General features: G+C 46.9%; 1 long non-coding RNA gene across 2 annotated transcripts in view; it reads left to right on the top strand.

Annotated features, from left to right (window-relative positions):
- The window catches only part of LOC103165889, a 166,932-nt gene that overhangs the window by 31,603 nt on the left and 117,039 nt on the right, over positions 1–18,290 (top strand). The window lies entirely within an intron of this gene.

The following is an 18,290-nucleotide window of genomic DNA, read 5'->3' as shown; positions in this document are numbered from 1 at the left end:
GTGGTCTGTCGTTCATGACGGGGGGGAACCAGGACAGAGGGAGGACTTGGGCAAGGACTTGAAGGTCAGATAGACAAGATCACAGTACAGTGAGTAGGTTGGAGTGGGGTACCTAAGTGTGCAGGCGAAATATACCTACAGGAGAAAGTTTGGGAACTTTTAGTCTAGACTAAGCCCCCCTTTCCCTCAGCTCCCCCTCCCCTCCCTATCACCCCAACTCGCTCCCTTTGCTCTACTCCTCCACCCCACAGCACTTGTGTATATATGTACTTATTGAGAAACAGTGTGGCTCAGTGGAAAGAGCCCGGGCTTGGGAGTCAAAGGTCATGGGTTCTAATCCCAGCTCTGCCACTTGTCAGCTGTGTGACTTTGGGCAAGTCACTTAACTTCTCCTTGCCTCAGTTACCTCATCTGTAAAATAGGGATTAAGACTGTGAGCCCCATGTGGGACAACCTGATTACCTTTATCCCCCCCAGTGTTTAGAACAGTGCTTGGCACATAGTAAGCGCTTAACAAATGCCATTATTATTATTATTATCTATAATTCTATTTATATTAATGCCTTTTTACTTGTTTTGATGTGTATATATATATCTATAATTCTATTTATATTGATGCTATTGATGCCTGTTTACTTGTTTTGATGTCTGTCTCCCCCTGTCTCGACTGTATGCCCATTGTGGGAAGGGATTGTCTCTCTTTATTGCTGAGTGGTACTTTCCAAACATTTAGTACAGTGCTGGGCCCACAGTCAGCGCTCAGTAAATACGACTGAATAAACGAATGAGCTTCTTCTCCTCCCTCATCGACACCCATGCCCGTCACCCCTGCCGATTGTTCCGGACCTTTAACTCTCTCCTTAGGCCCCCTGTTCCTCCCCCTCCCCCATCTCTCACCCCCAATGATCTGGCCACCTATTTCCTCACGAAAATCAACACGATCAGGTCTGAGCTCCCCAAAGTCACCCCTCCGCCTCTCCCCTCCCCCCCACCGACCCCCTCCCCTACTTTCCCATCCTTCCCTGCAGTATCCTCAGAGGGGATCTCCTCCCTCCTCGCAAGTGCCACCCCCTCCACCTGCGCCTCGGACCCCATTCCCTCTCACCTTAAAACCATCGCCCCTGCCCTCCTCCCTTCCTTAACTTCTATTTTTAACCACTCAATCTCCAAGGGCTCCTTCCCCTCTGCCTTCAAACATGCCCACGTCTCCCCCATCCTAAAAAAACCCGCTCTTGACCCCACTTCCCCCTCCAGTTATCGTCCTATCTCCCTACTACCCTTCCTTTCCAAAATCCTAGAACGAGTCGTCTACAGTCGATGCCTAGAATTCCTTAACTCCCATTCTCTCCTAGACCCCCTCCAATCTGGCTTCCGTCCCCTCCACTCTACCGAGACTGCTCTCTCTAAGGTCACCCATGACCTCCTTCTTGCCAAATCCAATGGCTCCTACTCCATTCTGATCCTCCTTGACCTCTCTGCTGCCTTTGACACTGTCGACCATCCCCTCCTCCTCCATACCTTATCTCACCTTGGCTTCACGGACTCTGTCCTCTCCCGGTTCTCCTCTTACCTCTCTGGCCGGTCATTCTCGGTCTCCTTCGCTGGAGCCTCCTCCCCCTCCCATCCTTTAACTGTTGGAGTTCCTCAAGGGGTCAGTTCTTGGCCCTCTTCTGTTCTCCATTTACACTCACTCCCTCGGTGAACTCATTCGCTCTCACGGCTTTGACTACCATCTCTACGCAGATGACATGCAGATCTACATCTCCGCCCCTGTCCTCTCCCCCTCCCTTCAGGCTCGCATCTCCTCCTGCCTCCGGGACGTCTCCACCTGGAAGTCGGCCCGCCACCTAAAACTCAACATGAGCAAGACTGAGCTCCTCATCTTCCCTCCCAAACCCGGTCCTCTCCCAGACTTCTCTATCACCGTCGATGGCACGACCATCCTTCCCGTCTCTCAGGCCCGCAATCTCGGTGTCATCCTTGACTCGTCTCTCTCGTTCACCCCACACATCCTATCCGTTACCGAGACCTGCCGGTTTCACCTCTACAATATCGCCAAGATCCGCCCTTTCCTCTCCACCCAAACGACTACCTTACTATTACGGGCTCTCGTTATATCCCGGCTAGACTACTGTGTCAGCCTTCTCTCTGACCTCCCTTCCTCCTCTCTCGCCCCGCTCCAGTCTATTCTTCACTCCGCTGCCCGGCTCATCTTCCTGCAGAAACGATCTGGGCATGTCACTCCCCTTCTTAAACAACTCCAGTGGTTGCCTATCGACCTCCGCTCCAAACAAAAACTCCTCACTCTAGGCTTCAAGGCTCTCCATCATCTTGCCCCTTCCTACCTCTCCTCCCTTCTCTCTTTCTACCGCCCACCCCGCACGCTCCGCTCCTCTGCCGCCCACCTCCTCACCGTCCCTCGGTCTCGCCCATCCCGCCGTCGGCCCCCGGGTCACGTCCTCCCGCGGTCCTGGAACGCCCTCCCTCCTCACCTCCGCCAAACTGATTCTCTTTCCCTCTTCAAAACCCTAATTAAAAATCACCTCCTCCAAGAGGCGTTCCCAGACTGAGCTCCTCTTCCCCCTCTACTCCGTCTGCCATCCCCCCTTTACCTCTCCGCAGCTAAAGCCTCATTTTCCCCTTTTCCCTCTGCTCCTCCACCTCTCCCTTCCCATCCCCACAGCACTGTACTCGTCCGCTCAACTGTATATATTTTCGTTACCCTATTTATTTTGTTAATGAATTGTACATCGCCTCGATTCTATTTAGTTGCCATCGGTTTTTACGAGATGTTCTTCCCCTTGACGCTGTTTATTGCCATTGTTCTTGTCTGTCTGTCTCCCCCAATTAGACTGTAAGCCCGTCAAACGGCAGGGACTGTCTCTATCTGTTGCCGACTTGTTCATCCCAAGTGCTTAGTACAGTGCTCTGCACATAGTAAGCGCTCAATAAATACTATTGAATGAATGAATGACACAGTCAGCTCTTTTCTGTCCTCCCAAAAGATGCTCCCACGAGATCAAACCCTCATTAGTCCCTGGGCTGTCAGTCGAGTTCTGTGGCTTCTCGTCAGTGGTTGAATAATGAGTTGGTATCCCCAGTCTCCAGTGGTCCGTTGATCTCCAACTCATGGTCTGACCCGCCATCTTGGAGCCATGTGGCCTAAGGGCGAGGGAGTGGTGGGAGAGGGAGTCAGGGGGCACCCCCAAAACACCAACACCTTGGGGGAACATGGCACTAAGGTAATCCCAAACTGTGACAGGGTGGGTTTGGAGGTGTCCTGCAGAGGCAGCGGCTTCAGGAGCCGCTGCAGGCTACATTCCGGGCTGGGGGATGCTCCACAACACCTCGGTGTCTAAGTCTGTGTGTTTGTGGAAAGGGGGTGACGGCCCTGGGCCGCTGGAGCCAGTCAGAAAGAGGAGCCGGGTTCCGGGACTGGGCTTTGTGCCCAGGCACAGAGACACCTGCTGAACACTGTGGAGGCACCCCAAAGCAGCTGCTCAGACCCTCAGAGGGCACTGCAGACAAGAGGAGAAGGCAGAAGGGGAGGGGCAGGGTGAGCAGATTGGAGGCCCCTCTGTGCCCTGTGGTGCCACCTTGGACTGTCAGGGCAATAACATGGCTTGAATCTCCCTCCCTACACTGAGCAGCTCAACCCAGACCACGGTTTGGAGCCAGGGAGGGGAAGGAACATGGGGGAAAACCACCAAGGCAGCAGAGGCTCTTTTTGTAGGGCTGAGTGTTAGAAGCAACCTGGGGTTTAGCTCTCTGCCACCGAGCCCGAGCTTGAGGAAAGCAAGGGGAACAGTATAAATAAAATAAAATAAGAAATATTTTTCAAGCTGTGTATGTGCCTACAGAGGGAGTTATTTTGAATCAATTCAAGAGTTCAGCATATTTGAATATCACTTTTAACTTCCACCTGACTAGTTTGTATACTAATGTGTCTGGGAGATCTAACAGCTAAATAAACTTTGCTGGGTTTTGTTGCCTGTCTCTGTGGGGGCAGTGCGAACTACAAGGGAAATGAATGCAAAGTTGAGGTCAGTATATTGAAATCAAGAAGGGAGAGATTCACACTGTCCTCTTAGCTCTGAAACTTCATTCCATGCTGCTCTGATATTAAAATGCCAAAGTGTGACCGTGGATTTGAGATCCTATTGTTAGGTAGGCATTGCCAAAACTTCAGAACTGAAAACCTCAATCACATCTCTTGTCTTCCAAAAAAAAAAAAAAAGACCCTACACAACTGAACTCTGTTTATCATTACTTATTTGAGAAACAGCATAACCTAATGGAAAGAACACAGACCTGGGGATCAGAGAACCTGGGTTCTAATCTCAGTTCTTCCAGTTGCCTACTGTGTGACCATGGGTAAGTCATTCTCCCCCCACATCAAAGCCTTATTGAAAATATATTCCTTCCTGAGTCCTTTTCTTCAACTCCCTTCTGTATCGCCCTGACTTGCTCCCTTTACTCATCCCCCCTCCCAGCCCCACAGCAATTATGTACATATATGTAATTTATTTATATTAATGTCTGTCTCCCCTTCTAGACTGTAAGCTCATTGTGGGTGGGGAATATGTCTGTTATACTGTTGTGTTGTACTCTCCCAAGCTTTTAGTACAGTTCTTTGCACACAGTAACCACTCAAGAAATACGATGGACTGTTTGACTTGTCCCTGCTACCTCACCTCGTTACTACCCTTCTACAAGCCAGCCCACACACTTCACTCCTCTAATCCTATCCTCCTCAGTGTACCTTGATCATGTCTATCTGGCCGCTGCCGTCTCACCGATATCCTGCTTCTGGCCTGGAATGCCCTCCTCAAATCCGACAAACAATTACTCTTCTTTCCTTCAAAGCCTTCTTGAAGGCATATCTTCTCCAAGATGCCATCCCTGACTAAGCCCTCATTTCCTCTTCTCTCCTATCCCTTCTCTGTCTCCTTGACTTTCTCCTTTCATTCATCCCCCTTCCCAGCTCCACAGTATTTATGTACATATCTGTAATTATATTAATGACTGTCTCCCCCCCACCCCCACCCCAGACTGTAAGCTTATTGTGGGCAGGGAATAGGTCTGTTATATTGTACTCTCCCAAGCGCTTAGTGCAAGCACCCAATAAATATGATTGACTCACTGACTGACTGACGGAGAATCCCAGGCTGTCTGAGAGAGGGGGGACCACATCCTAATCCTGTAGTCAGAGCTAAAGCAGAAGGTATTGCATTAAGTGAAAATTTGACTGTATTTGGTGGATGTATATGCACAGGATTTAACTTCGCAATGCAGGCTTGGATGGCTGCACCAGCTTCTTTCTGTTTTAAAAAACAAACAAAAAAACCCCCCTCTTCTCCCAACTTGGCACTGGTTTGGATGCTGTAGTTTCAGTAATTTCTCTGGGTGTAATATCTCTGAGGAGCAAAAACTTGTTGAATCCTGATAGTGTTTACTCATTGCCTTTGGTAGGTAGCACACATCAAATGGAACTATAATTGCTACCTCTCAAGAGATTGATCTGAGTGACCAGCTCTGCTTCTCTTCGAAAGCTGAGGTTTTGTTTTTTTTAGAGGATTTGTGGGTTGGTGTGCCGACCGCCTACCTTTAGGACTCCATAAGAGAGAATCTTACTGCTGCTTGATGGTTTAATGAATGTGATTAGGCACTTTAGTAGGTATTTTTTTCCATGCTTTTTGAAAATGAAAAAATAAAAAAATCAAGCTGTGTGCATGTTCTCATTGACAGAAGGAATTGGCACAACCAAACTACCATTTTTACATTTTAAAAATTTTATGCTCTCTGTTGGTTAGGATTTTTTGTTTTGGGGAAAAAGGAAGATTGGGAGTAATTGCTGCTTTTTCCAAATGCCCCTGGTTTGTAATTCTATATGTAAGCTTCACCCCTTCTAGGAAAGGTTTTGTGTTTTTTTTTTTGTTCTTGTGGTTTTGTCTCTTTTTGTCTAGAAATTTAAAGCCTACACCTTGAATGACTGTCTCAGACCTTTTCGAATAGATCCATTATTCCTGCAAATATACCCAATTCTACAAAGATTTTTTGTTGTTGGGTTTTTTCCTATATTTAAGAGTAATAGTTTTTATTAAGCACTTCGTTCAGAGCCTCGTACTAAGCACTGGGAGAGAATACACAGAAGGGAATTAGATCCAGTCCTTGTCCCTTTGGGGGCTCACAATCTAGCAATATAAAGGGAGAAGAGGGGACTCACCCCACATATCCAATCCATCACCAAGACCTGCCAGTCTCACCTTTATAATATTGCCAAGATCCACCCTTTCCTCTCCACCCAAATGGCTATTTTACTGGTACAGGCTCTCATAATATCCCGGCTGGATTATTGTGTCAGCCTGCTCTCTGATCTCCCTTCCTCCCGTCTCTCGCCACTCCGGTTTATTCTTCACTCCGTTGCCCGGCTCATCTTCCTGCAGAAATGCTCTGGGCATGTCACTCCCCTTCTTAAAAACCTCCAGTGGTTGCCTATCGACCTCCGCACGAAACAAAACCTTCTCACTCTAGGCTTCAAGGCTCTCCATCACCTTGCCCCCTCCTACCTCTCCCTTCTTTCTTTCTACTGCCCACCCTGCATGCTCCGCTTCTCTGCCGCCCACCTCCTCACCGTCCCCCGTTCTTGCTTATCCCGCCGTCGACCCCTGGCCCACATCCTCCCGCTGTCCTGGAATGCCCTCCCTCCTCACCTCCGCCAAACTCACTTTCTTCCCCTCTTCAAAGCCCTACTGAGAGCTCACCTCCTCCAATAGGCCTTCCCAGACTGAGCTTCCCCTTTTCCCTCTGCTCCTTCTCTGCCCCCCCCTTCACCTCCCCTCAGCTAAGCCCCTTTTCCCCCCTTTCCCTCTGCTCCTCCCCCTCTCCCTTCCCCTCAACACTGTGCTCGTCTGCTCATTTGTATATATTTTTATTACCCTATTTATTTTATTAATGAGATGTGTACATCCACTTGATTCTATTTATTGCTATTGTTTTTGTCAGTCTGCCTCCCCCGATTTGACTGCAAGTCTGTCAATTGGCAGGGATTGTCTCTATCTGTTGCCGAATTGTACATTCCAAGCACTTAGTACAGTGCTCTGCACATAATAAGCGCTCAATAAATACTATTGAATGAATGAATAAGGAATGGTGAAACAATAAACTACTAAAAAGACAAGGACACATACACAGAAAATGAAAATCAACAGGATGCTGTGGCTAGAGGAGTAAAGTTTCAGAGGTTTACTATGTGTCAAGCATTGTATTAAGCATTGGGGGAGATACAAGGTAATCAAATCACACAGAGCTCCTGTCCTGGGACTATCACCATGGGGCTCACAGCCTAGTAGGAGGGACAACAGGTATTTAATCCCTTTTCACAGGTGAGGAAACTGAAGCACAGAGAAATGATAATAATGATGCTATTTGTTAAGTGCTTACTATGTAGCAACCACTGTTCTAAGCGCTAGGGTAGATACAAGGTAATCAGATGGTCCCACGAGGGGCTCACAGTCTTAATCCCCATTATACAGATGAGGAAACTGAGGCAAAGAGAAGTTAAGTTGTCTTGCCCAAAGTCACTCAGCTAACAAGTGGCAGAGTCAGGATTAGAACCTATGACCTCTGATTTCCAAGCCTGTGCTCTTTTCCACTACGCCATGCTGATTTGCCCAAGGCCTGGAGCAGACAAGTGGTAGAGCAGGATTAGAATTTCCAAATCCTTCCTCTTTCCACTAGGCTATGCTGCTTCTCTAGGAAGATATATTGTGTAGATGGTATTTGTTATTGAGTCCAAAATGTCATGGATTTTTTTCCCCTCTCCCAGGGCTCTAATGCTTACCATGTGTCTATTTGGCTAAGACATAACTTGAAGATGATTGTCCTAGGATTAAAAAGGGAACTGCCTGGGGACCAAGGTTCAATAGGAGAAGCGTGCTAGATTGATCAGAATAGATTATTTCTGCAACTGAATCTTGCACCCTCAGCCCCACAGCATTTATGTACATATCTGCAATTTATTTATTTATATTAATGTCTCTCTCCTCCTCTAGGGAACGTGTCTAACTATTCTGTTATATTGTATTCTTCGAATAACTTAGTGCTCTGGATCCAGTAAGCGATCGGTAAATATCATTGATTGATTTATTGATTGGAGATAATCACTTGTTTCCCTCCTCCCCTCCTCCGGCTTTACCGGGAAGTGTTACCGGTGGTCTATGCAGGATTTAGGTTTAATCTGGCCCAAGTGCTTCTGTTTAGATTACCCATTGTCTGTCTTGTTCAGGTTGATGTTGGTGGAGAATTCCCTGGGCCAGACTTCACTTTGCATTTTCTTGCTCATTGTGATGCAGAGTTGGGTGTGTGGTTAAGCGGAAGGATCTCCATCTTGAGAAAAATAAAAGAGCTCTTTTTTTGAAGCAAGATTTTTGAAAAAAAAAACAACAACTTTATCACTGGTCCAGTAGGTCTGAGCGCCTCAGGGATACTTTCCCAAGTGCTCAGTAAAAGTGCACTGCGCACAGTAAGCGTTCAATAAATATGATTGACTGGCTGACTCAGCGAGGGGCATGGCATCCATTGGTATCAACTAATTGGAGAATGGGATGGTCTTTGTCCTCGTGAGTTGTTAGCTGTAGTGGTGAAGCCACCATTTTCTTCTTTGTGGCTTTTTTGGTCTGGCTGCCTAGCCTCCTCCATTCTTGATGGAAAACTCAGCTCTATTAGGCCCTGTTTGAATACCCTCAGGTTTTGTATTCAATCTGGAAGTGGGTCATTGGACCAGTTTGTTCTTCAAAAATTCCTGTCACTTGCAAGCTGGTTCTTCCCCCAAAAGTCTTACCCTCCTTTCATCCCTCCTGCAAAGAGAGATTTGGCATCGGTAATAATCTAGCTCTACTGTTAACGTATCCTTGAGCTAATTATTAGCTTGCTGTGCTTGGACTATAGCTATCTGGACTGTGCTCTCTGCAGCATTTTTGTGTGTTGCTGGATATTCTTGTTTCCTTCAGGATCCAATCATGTCCTTGATTTTTGCTTGGTCATTAGTCGTCCAATAATGGTGCTGGTTTCCAGGCACTTCTTGAGGCTAACTCAAGTTGCCTTGCTTGCTTTGTTGGGGATAAAAAGGGAAACTTTACTGTTTCCCCATCTTTAACTTTTTTTAGCATTTGTCTTAGTTAATCAATCAATCGCATTTATTGAGTGCTTGCCATAATAATAATGTTGGTATTTGTTAAGCACTTACTATGTGTAGAGCACTGTTCTAAACGCTGGGGTAGATACAGGGTAATCAGGTTGTCCCATGTGAGGCTCACAGTCTTAATCCCCATTATACAGATGAGGTAACTGAGGTACAGAGAAGTGAAGTGGCTTGCCCACAGTCACACAGCTGACAAGTAGCAGAGCAGGGATTCAAACCCATGACCTCTGACTCCCAAGCCCGTGCTCTTTCCACTGAGCCGTGCTGCTTGCCATGTGCAGAGCACTGTATTAAGCACTTGGGAGAGCATAATAAGCACTTAGTATAGCGCTCTGCACATAGTAAGTGCTCAGTAAATACCATTGATGGAGTTGGCAGACACATTCTACTTCTGGCGGACAGGGATCCCGTCTACCGACTCTATAATATAGTACTTTTCCAAACTCGGAGTGCTCTGCACATGGTAAGCACTCAATAAATACCAGTGATTGGAGTAACTGAAAATCCTGTACAAAGCTTGGTCTGAGACCCCAGCTCTATGTAATAAATTTTAGGGGGAATCAGAGGTTACTAGTGTCATCCCACAGTTTTAGATCTCCACCTAGTGGGATATTCCTGCTGTGGTCACTAGACAACTGTTTCACCCTAGGCCAGGGTGTTTAATTTGCTCTGCTTTGGTTCAGTTTTACTCTTTTTAACCTGACCCACTCTTCCCTATTCCAGGAGGAAGAGGAGGTGGCTTTTAGGGGATTCCCACCAGCTCTCAAATGGTTGGGAAGCATAGGAGCAGCGTGGCTTAGTGACTAGAGCATGGGCCAGGGAGTCAGAAAGACCTGGGTTCTAGTCCTGGCTCCGCCACTTGCCTGCTGTGACCTTGGGCAAGTCACTTAACTTCTGTGCTTCAGTTACCTCATCTGTAAAGTGGAGACTACGACTGTGAGCCCCACGTGGGACATGGACTGTGTCTGACCTGGTTATCTTGTATCTAACCTAGCACTTAGAAAAGTGCCTGGCACATAGTGAGCGCTTAACAAATACCATGAGGAAAAAAAACAAAGGGACCTAGGAGAGGAGTCAATGGGACAGTGATGTGGGACCCAGAAGCAGCAGGGGTGATGGCTGCAGAGTCAGCTTGGACACTGTCCAACAAAGACAGGGACTTTGTCCAGCCCGATTTGCCTGTATCCACTCCGTGCTTAGTACAGTGTCTGACAGAGTACGTGCTTAACGGTACCACAGTTAGTATTATAATGTCACATCTCCAAGAAGCCTTCCACGACTAAGCCCTCATTTCCCCTTTTCACCCTTCTTTCTGCATCAAATATGGACTTGGATCTTGATATTCACTCCAGCCCCTCAACACTCATATATATATATATTTTTTTTTCCCATTTCCCCTATGAGTAATTTTTTTTTCATGTTTGTTTTCCCCCTGCTATTGTGGACAGGGATCACGCCCATCAACTCTATTATAAGGTGTTAATAATAATAATGGTAGTTAAGTGCTTACTATATGCCAAGCACTGTTCTAAGCGCTGGGGTAGATGCGAGGTAATCAGGTTGTCCCACGTGGGGCTCACAGTCTTAATCCCCATTTTACAGATGAGGTAACTGAGGCACAGAGAAGTTAAGTGGCTTGCCCAAGGTCACAGAGCAGACATGGCAGAGCTGGGATTCGAACCCCCGTCTTCTGACTCCCAAACCCCTGCTCTTTCCACTAAGCCATGGTGCTTCTCTGTATGCTCCCAAGCACTTAGTATAGTATAGTGCTCTGCACTCAGTAAGCACTTAGTAAGTACCACTGATTGGGAATTCAATAGCTGGTCTCCCTCTTTCTTAGACTGAGTCTGTCTTGTATCTATCCACCCCAGTGCTCAGTACAGTGCCTGGCCTATATTAAGTGCTTAATCAATGCCGATTATTATTAATAGGGATCAGCAGAGAAAACATGTAGAATTAGCTCTTCTTCCTCTGATCACCCTGCTCCATCACTTATCACTAAATGGGAATCAGTATGACTGTTTTCCCCCAGAAATTTAGCACATAGACCGGAACAGCCATATACTTCTCTAATGGAGCGATACAGGCTTAGTTCATCAGAGCAACAGTTAATAATAATTGTGGTATTTAATGCTTACTGTGTGCCAGGCACACTACTAAGCTCTGGGGTAGATACAAAATAATTGGGTTGGACACAGTCCCTGTCCCATATGGGGCTCCCACTCTTAATCCCCATTTTACAGATGAGGTAATTGAAGCACAGAGGAGTTAAGTGACTTGCACAAGGTCACACAGATGACATGTGGCAGAGCCAGGATTAGATCCATTGTTAGATGCTTTTCATTCATTAATTAATTAATTCATTCATTCAATAATATTTATTGAGCGCTTACTATGTGCAGAGCATTGTACTAAGCGCTTGGGATGTACAATTCGGTAACAGAGACAATCCATTCATTCATTCATTCATTCAATAGTATTTATTGAGCGCTTACTATGTGCAGAGCACTGTACTAAGTGCTTGGAATGAACAAGTCGGCAACAGATAGAGACAGTCCCTGCCGTTTGACAGGTTTACAGTCTAATGGGGAAGACGGGCAGACAAGAACAGTGGCAATAAATAGAGTCAAGGGGAAGAACATCTCGTAAAAACAATGGCAACTAAATAGAATCAAGGCGATGTACATTTCATTAACAAAATAAATAGGGTAATAATCAAGGGGATGTACACATCTCATTAATAAAATAAATAGGGTAATAAAAATATATACAAATGAGCAGACGAGCACAGTGCTGAGGGGAAGGGAGAGGGGGAGGAGCAGAGGGAAGTCGGGGGGAAAGGGGGCTTAGCTGAGGGGAGGTGGGGGGGGCAGAGAGGAAGGAGAGAGAAAAGGGGAAGCTCAATCTGGGAAGGCCTCTTGGCAGAGGTGAGCTCTCAGTAGGGCTTTGAAGAGGGGAAGAGAATTAGTTTGGCAGAGGTGAGGAGGGAGGGCATTCCAGGACAGCAGGAGGATGTGGGCCAGGGGTCAACGGTGGGATAGGTGAGAACAGGGGATGGTGAGGAGGTGGGCGGCAGAGAAGTGGAGCCTATGGGGTAGGCAGTAGAAAGAGAGAAGGGAGGAGAGGTAGGAGGGGGCAAGGTGATGGAGAGCCTTGAAGCCAAGAGTGAGGAGTTTTTGTTTCGTGCGGAGGTTGATAGGCAACCACTGGAGGTTTTTAAGAAGGGGAGTGACATGCCCAGAGCGTTTTTGTAGGAAGATGAGCCGGGCAGCAGAGTGAAGAATAGACTGGAGCGGGGAGAGACGGGAGGAAGGGAGATCAGAGAGCAGGCTGACAGAATAATCCAGCCAGGATATTATGAGATCCTGTACCAGTAAGATAGCCTTTTGGATGGAGAGGAAAGGGTGGATCTTGGCAATATTATAAAGGTGAGACCAGCAGGTCTTGGTGACAGATTGGATGTGTGGGGTGAATGAGAGAGCTGAGTCAAGGATAACACCAAGGTTGTGGGCTTGAGAGACAGGAAGGATGGCCGTACCATCCACAATGATAGGGAAGTCAGGAAGAGGACAGGGCTTGGGAGGGAAGATAAGGAGCTCAGTTTTGTACATGTTAAGTTTTAGATGGTGGGCAGACATCAGGTAGAGACATCCTGGAGGCAGGAGGAGATACGAGCCTGCAGGGAGGGGGCGAGGACGGGGCAGAGATGTAGATTTGTGTGATTTTCCTTCTAGTCATCTTCCTTCTACTCATCTGTCTGTTGAAAATTTTATCTAAGATTTCACTCCATCTTCTGTCCATGGCCTCTCATCACTCCCTTCTCCCTTCCTCGCCCCCATTTATCATTTTCTTTAAACACCCCCTCCTCTCTTTGGTGACTCCTCTTTGCTTTCAAACTCTCAAATCTCCTATATTAAAAAAAAAGGCAAACCTCTTCTCTGGATCCCACTGCCATTGCCCATTTCCCTCCTTCTTTTCCCTCTTTCATGTATTTATACCCATCTTTGGCACTTATGTGTGTTTATATGCACATTCCTTTTAATTTTAAGTCCACTGCTGACGAATGTGTCTGTGTCTGCCTTCTCCAAATTTGTTGTGGACAGGGAATAAATGTGCTTTGTGCTTCTGTTGTACTTTCCAAGTGTTTAGTTCAGTTATTATATTGGGTAAGTTCTCAATAATTCAGTCATATTTATTGAGCGCTTACTGTGTGCAGAGTAGTGTACTAAGTGCTTGGAGAGCACAATTCATCAATAAAGAGGGAAAATCCCTGTCTGCAACGGGCTTACAGTCTAGAAGGGGGGAGACGGACATCAAAACAAGTAAACAGGCATTAATATAAATAAGATTATAGACATGTACATATATACACAAGTGCTGTGGGATGAGGTTGGTAGAGGAAAGGGAGCGAGTCGGGGTGATGAGGAGGGGAGAGGGGAAGCTGAGGAAAAGGTTTACTGTTACTACTGCTGGAAACAGCTCACTGGTCAACCTTGTCTGAGAGAGTAGTCAATCGGTCTTATTTGAGTGCTTACCACATGCAGAGTGCTCTTCTAAGCACTTGGGAGAATACAGTACAACAGAATTAGAAATATTCCCTGCCCATAATGAGCTTGCTGTCTAGAGGGGGAAACAGACATTAACATGAATAAATAATTTATAATCAAGATCCGTAAATAAGTGCTCTGCAGTTGAGGTGAATATCAAATGTCCCCAGATCAAGAATAGTGTATGTTTGTATACTTGAGTCCTGTTGAATTTCCCCAGCAGGAAGAAGGTACAAGGGATGAGAAAGTGAGCTGTGCCACCTAAACTGTTAATTTTGTAATTGATTCTTCCATCCAGGTTCTCAGTTCTGAAGGCTCAGATTGAGCCACATCAATCACTCCCAACAGGAGACTCCATCATAATTTTTAACAGATTTAAATTAGGAATTCTTTGGACAGCTACTACACATAGTTCCGTTCTATACTATCTCAAGCCTGTTGTTGGTGCTTGATAGATGGTAATTATAATTATTACTAGCTATGGATTAAGATATGTTGAAGAAATGCAGTGGGATGAATATAGACTATAAAGTGTTACAACAGATGTGATATTAACAGTTTGAATATCCTATTTGTGATACAAAATATGTCAAAAATGCAATCTGGCAAAAAAAAGCACTGAGCTTCTTTGGTATGGAATGTTTTCCGAAATGGGAAATGTATGTGTTTCTTATTGCGAGACAGATGGCAGCTTTTGTCATTTGTCAATTCAGATCATATTATGAATGGGCCTTTCCTCTGGCATTCACCAGCTGAGAATTTTTTGCACAGTTTCTCTATGAGGAAGATTGCTTTACAGGGACTGAATGAAATGTGCCATCTTTGGAGGTTGTTTTCCCTTTAGAAGGGGGACGGGAGGAGGAGGTGACATTTATGAAACTTGGCTCAAATCCTGAAGGCATTTTTTCTTATTAGTGTCAGTCATGGCGGGAGCAGTTAAAGCAGAGGTTTTTTAGAGAGGCATCTGTAACCTCCTAATGGCTCACTCAGATGCAACAATTTGGAGCTCTCTGGCCCCCTGATTTATCCTGCTGGAAGGTGGGGCAAAAGAGAGAACAAAGAAGAGAGGTGGAGCTCTGTTTCACCTGGATTTAGGGCCTACACCTTTCCAAAAGCAGGCTCAGCCAAAAGGCATCCCCCTCTCAAACCCCTGAAAGTAGGGTAGGAACTGGAGGATGGGGTAGAGTGAAGCAGTGTGGCTCAGTGGAAAGAGCCCGGGGTTGGGAGTCAGGGGTCATGAGTTTGAATACCGGCTCTGCCACTTGTTAGCTGTGTGACTGTGGGCAAGTCACTTAACTTCTCTGTACCTCAGTTACCTCATCTGTAAAATGGGGATTAACTGTGAGCCTCACATGGGACAACCTGATTACCCTGTATCTACACCAGCGCTTAGAAGAGGTTCGGCACGTAGTAAGCGCTTAACATATACCAACATTATTATTAGAGTACAAAGACCCAGGCCTCTGCTTCTGGGAAGCAGTGTGGCCTAGAGGAAAGGGTCTGGGCCTGAGAGTCAGAGGATCTGGGTTCTAATCCCAGCTCTGCCTCTTGTCTGCAGTATTCATTCATTCATTCAATAGTATTTATTGAGCGCTTACTATGTGCAGAGCACTGTACTAAGCGCTTGGGATGAACAAGTCGGCAACAGATAGAGACAGTCCCTGCCGTTTGACGGGCTTACGGTCTAATCAGGGGAGATGGACAGACAAGAACGATGGCAATAAATAGAGTCAAGGGGAAGAACATCTCGTAAAAACAATGGCAACTAAATAGAATCAAGGCGATGTACAGTTCATTAACAAAATAAATAGGGCAATGGAAATATATACAGTTGAGCGGACGAGTACAGTGCTGTGGGGAAGGGAAGGGAGAGGTGGAGGAGCAGAGGGAAAAGGGGAAAAAGAGGGTTTAGCTGCGGAGAGGTAAAGCAGGGGTGGCAGAGGGAGTAGAGGGAGAAGAGGAGCTCAGTCTGGGAAAGCCTCTTGGAGGAGGTGAGTTTTAAGTAGGGTTTTGAAGAGGGGAAGAGAATCAGTTTGGCGGAGGTGAGGAGGGAGGGCGTTCCGGGACCGCGGGAGGACGTGGCCCGGGGGTCGACGGCGGGATGGGCGAGACCGAGGGACGGTGAGGAGGTGGGCGGCGGAGGAGCGGAGCGTGCGGGGTGGGCGGTAGAAAGAGAGAAGGGAGGAGAGGTAGGAAGGGGCAAGGTGATGGAGAGCCTTGAAGCCTAGAGTGAGGAGTTTTTGTTTGGAGCAGAGGTTGATAGACAACCACTGGAGTTGTTTAAGAAGGGGAGTGACATTCCCAGATCGTTTCTGCAGGAAGATGAGCCGGGCAGCGGAGTGAAGAATAGACTGGAGCGGGGCAAGAGAGGAGGAAGGGAGGTCAGAGAGAAGGCCGACACAGTAGTCTAGCCGGGATATAACGAGAGCCCGTAGCAGTAAGGTAGCCATTTGGGTGGAGAGGAAAGGGCGGATCTTGGCGATATTGTATAGGTGAAACCGGCAGGTCTCGGTAACGGATAGGATGTGTGGGGTGAACGAGAGAGACGAGTCAAGGATGACACCGAGATCGCGGGCCCGAGAGACGGGAAGGATGGTCGTGCCATCGACGGTGATAGAGAAGTCCGGGAGAGGACCGGGTTTGGGAGGGAAGATGAGGAGCTCAGTCTCGCTCATGTTGAGTTTTAGGTGGCGGGCCGACATCCAGGTGGAGACGTCCCGGAGGCGGGAGGAGATGCGAGCCCGAAGGGAGGGGGAGAGGACAGGGGCGGAGATGTAGATCTGCGTGTCATCTGCGTAGAGATGGTAGTCAAAGCCGTGAGAGCGAATGAGTTCACCGAGGGAGTGAGTGTAAATGGAGAACAGAAGAGGGCCAAGAACTGACCCTTGAGGAACTCCAACAGTTAAAGGATGGGAGGGGGAGGAGGCTCCAGCGAAGGAGACCGAGAATGACCGGCCAGAGAGGTATGATCTTGGAGAAGTCACTTCACTACTGTCTTTGGTTACCTCAACTGTAGAGTGGGGATTAAATAAATCCTCCTCCCTCTGACTTAGGCTGCGAGCCCCTTATGAGACAGGAATTGTCCAACCTGAGTACTTTTATCTACCTCTGCTTAGTACAGTGCTGGGCACAGAGTAAGTACTTAACAAATACCATAAAAAATCAGTCACCCCGCTGATCGGTCCACCTCTGCTGTGCCCACCCTAATATTTGAAACTCACTTTTTTTTATTTTATCCCTTTAGAGAAGCAGCGTAGCTCAGTGGAAAGAGCACGGGCTTGGGAGTCAGAGGTCATGGGTTCTAATCCCGGCTCCGCCACTTGTTGGCTGTGTGACTTTTGGCAAGTCACTTCTCTGATCCTCAGTTACCTCATCTGTAAAATGGGGATGAAGACTGTGAACCCCACGTTGGACAACCTGATCACCTTGTATCCCCCCAGCGTTTGGAACAGTGCTTTGCACATAGTAAGCGCTTAACAAATGCCGTTATTATTATTATTATCCATTTCCCTTGCCAAGGCAGGAAGTGAAAAGTGATTTCAGGGGCCTTCTAAAGGGGAAGTGTGTCTTCCTGGATCTGACCTGGGCCAAGGAGCAGGGAGACTTTGGGATGAAGAGATTCTTTTGTTGGCAGAGGTATTTTGGCTAGATGGGCAGGGGTGGGTAGGAAATCATGAGAGTAGCAAGGGATGGCATGGGAAGATCTGGGGAGGGAGGTCAAAATCAGCTTGGCCTAGTGGAAATAGTATGGGCCTGGGAGTCAGAGGACCTGGGTTCTAATTCCAACTCTGTGAAGAAAAACATCTTGTTAATTCAGCAGCGAAGCATTTCGGCAATAGATGTCTGTTATAAGGTCCTAGCCACATTCCCCAAATAGATTGGGAAGAGGTAGTTAAAAAGTTAAGCATATTTAGGGACCCACTAATTGGTCCCATGGGGTTCATTTTGGGCTACCTAAGTAGGATTCAAATGTTACATGGAAGTCAGCACTAAAAATGATGCACACTTGCCAGGCAGGTTCTTTGCTAGAGAACTTCGAAATAACTAATTGCTTTCCAAGGAGAGAACTTTCTCGTCAATAGAGTCCCTGTCCTCTAACAGTTTCAAAGGTCCCTTCCATATAAGGCCAAGTCAGGGTTGGGGAGGGAGGCCTTCTGACTCAGGTGTGGTTGGAGAGGAGGGAGAATAGGGGTGGGGAAACAAGGTGAAAAGAGTAGTTCAGAGTACTGTCGAGATTCTGACTACAAGAAAGAGCAGGAGAAGGGTCAGTTAAGTTTATTTAGGGCAGGAATCATGTCTACTATTTGTATTACACTCTCCCAAGAGCTTAGTTACAGTATTATTCACACAGATGATACTCAGTAAATGCTATCGGTTGATTGACTGCAGATTCAGAAGATGCACTAGAAAAGCCTTACCTTGGTTGGAAATTTGGGATGAGGCTCATTCCTGGCCTAGGCCAGGGTGGTGTCAGCTTTGATGGTACATGGCATAAGGCATCCTGGTTTCAGAAGGACAGTCTCCAAATTTGACGGAGAGCA

Source organism: Ornithorhynchus anatinus, chromosome 3 (genome assembly GCF_004115215.2).
Source record: "Ornithorhynchus anatinus isolate Pmale09 chromosome 3, mOrnAna1.pri.v4, whole genome shotgun sequence".
Lineage (NCBI taxonomy): Eukaryota > Metazoa > Chordata > Mammalia > Monotremata > Ornithorhynchidae > Ornithorhynchus > Ornithorhynchus anatinus.
This window is presented reverse-complemented; position numbering and strand designations above follow the sequence as displayed.